The following is a 2,686-nucleotide window of genomic DNA, read 5'->3' on the forward strand; positions in this document are numbered from 1 at the left end:
ACTGATGTGTTATTGATAATCAATCATCCCAGCAAAGAACAAAAGATAATCAATCATTTATTTATCCATGCCATAACGATCTCCCATTTGAGCTGTGCAGAATGGGTGCATGACTTGGCACGAACAAGATAGTGGCCGTGGGAGATAAAAGAAAAAGAAAATAGGCTCTGGATAAATAAATGATTGATTATCTTGGCACACCCTTTTACTTTGTTTTGTGTTTGTTTATTCATGTGCCACACAGCAGGAGTAGGTATAAGCTCAGGTTAGCTTACCAATGAGATGCCACCTGGTGACTCGACGAGCGACACGTGGAATTTTTAAGTTACAGAGGAAGTACTAAACAAACGCTAATAGATGAAAAATAAATATCGTCAGGTAATCAAGCTAGAATCATCTATAATTATTAAGTTTGAAGGTACGAAAGCTAATTGAGAGCAGGGGATTAGTCTGTACGTATCTTGATGCAAGAAAGCTAATGGAATCTGGAAAAGAAAAAAATGACAGAGAAAAGAAAATCGGGCCTAAGAGCAACTCCAACGGACCGACTCAAATGGACGGCGATTTCGTCCGTTTTTTGTCCGTTTGGGTCGGCCGCCCACCCGGCGTCCGCCATGTTTTTCATATGGATCGGCAGTCGCTCAACGCGCCGACCCATATGTGCAGGCGTGGCCGGCTGGCCGTCCAATTTTGCATTGCATTCTCACATATGGTGAAGTGAAAATTTAACAAACAAAATAGTCCACCCAAATAAATAGTATAGTTTACAGACCAAATAAAAATAAAAATGTTTCACATAGTTTTGCAAAACGAATAAAAAAGATACATTTATTGGTTGCCAACATGAGTCCACATATGCTCAACCAAATCATTTTGCAGTTGCACGTGAGTTTCTCAATCACGCATGTCTTCATAAAACTGAGTGAACTGCTCAAATGTTGCCGCTACTCCATGCTCAGGCACAACATTCTCACCCTAAAACTGAAAGCCTTGATCATACAGATGTTCTGGGCGCTCGTCTTCTACGATCATGTTGTGCATGATCACACAAGCAGTCATCACCTCCCATAGTTTCTGCGTGCTTCAAGTATTAGCAGGATACCGAACGATGCCCCATCGAGATTGCAAAACACCAAAGGCATGCTCAACATCCTTTCTAGCACTCTCTTGCTCTTGGGCAAATCTTTTCCTTTTCTCTCCGACAGGGTTGGGTATTGTCTTGACAATAGTGGTCCACTGAGGATAGATACCGTCACACAGATAATACCCTTTGTCGTAGGTGTGGCCGTTGACAGTAAAGTTCACCGGTGGGCTGTTGCCTTCGGCAAGCCTAGCAAACACCTGCGAGCGCTGAAGCACGTTGATATCATTGTGTGATCCAGCCATGCCAAAGAAAGAGTGCCAGATGCAGAGATCTTGAGACGCCACGACCTCTGGTATGACAGTGCAAGCCCTGACATGTCCCTTATACTGCCCTTGCCAACCAGAAGGGCAGTTCTTCCACTCCCAGTGCATACAGTCTATACTACCAAGCATCCCCGGGAAGCCCCTTCTAGCATTCATCGCCAACAAACGGGCTGTATCTTCAGCTGTCGCCTCTCTCAAATACTCAGGGCCAAACACAGCAATCACAGCCTTGCAAAACTTATACAGGGACTCTAGGCATGTAGACTCGCTCATACGGACGTACTCGTCAATGAGATCACCAGGCACTCCGTATGCAAGCATTCGGATGGCGGCAGTGCATTTCTGATAAGAGGAGAAACCAATCTTGCCGACGGCATCCTCTTTGCACTCGAAGTAGTCATCATAGCCGACCACTCCCTCTCTAATACGGTTGAAAACATGCCTACTCATGCGGAACCGGCGGCGGAATTTGTGATGTTTGAACAACGGGTTTGTTGTATCAAAGTAGTCCTTTCAGAGAAGGAAATGCCCGCTCTCCCGGTTACGATTCAACGCCGGAAGGTGGCCCGGAATGGAGCCACGGAACAACGGCCGCTGGTTGTTGAGGTGGTGATGGACCAACACAGCAGCCAATATCTCCTCCTCGTCGTCGGACGAATCGTCGGAGTCGCAAAGGAAATTGTGGAAAAAGAACTCGTCGGCGGAGTCCATTTTCGTACCTTGACAAACTGTCGAACAGCTTGCGGGCGTCGAAGAAGGAGACGGCCGGCGAGGGGAGACGCGGCGCCCACAGACCAGCTAGCTGCCCGACCGGCGTCCGACGAGGGTGACGACGTCCGACGAGCGTGTCGGTCGTCTGTGGCTGGGGCGGCGAGGCGTCTTTTTGGTCGCGGGGCGGCTGGGCGTGGGGGAAACAACGGTGGGGAACCAGCTTGCTCCCCAGCGGCAAAACGACGGCGGCGGGCGACCGGGGGCAGGGTTTGTGTTGCTGGGCGGATGTGGAGGCAGCGGCAGCTGGAAGAGTCGCCGGTAAAATGGGCGGCGGCGTCAGTGACGGAGGAGGCGGGGGCGAGGGTTGCTTGTTGGCTGGGGAAAGGGAAGGCCAATGTGCCACAAATGAGCAGGCTCGGAGACAGGAGTAGGCGAGCAAGCGCGCGTCCGTCGCGTGTCCGCACCGACACAAATCAGGCTCAAAAATGGGTCGGGAATGGATCGCCGCGGACGAAAAACGGACGCGCGTCCGTTTGGGTCGGTGCGTTGGACCGCCTTTTCTGTCCGC

At 50.2% G+C, this 2,686-nt stretch overlaps 1 pseudogene; it reads right to left on the reverse strand.

Moving 5' to 3' along the window:
• Window positions 1-828: 828 nt before the first annotated feature.
• On the reverse strand, window positions 829-2,253 carry LOC147962513 (uncharacterized; annotated as a pseudogene).
• Between the last annotated feature and the right edge of the window lie 433 nt (window positions 2,254-2,686).

This window comes from Triticum urartu, chromosome 7A, assembly GCF_056163025.1.
Source record: "Triticum urartu cultivar PI428250 chromosome 7A, HENAU_Tu73, whole genome shotgun sequence".
NCBI classification, from domain to species: Eukaryota; Viridiplantae; Streptophyta; class Magnoliopsida; order Poales; family Poaceae; genus Triticum; species Triticum urartu.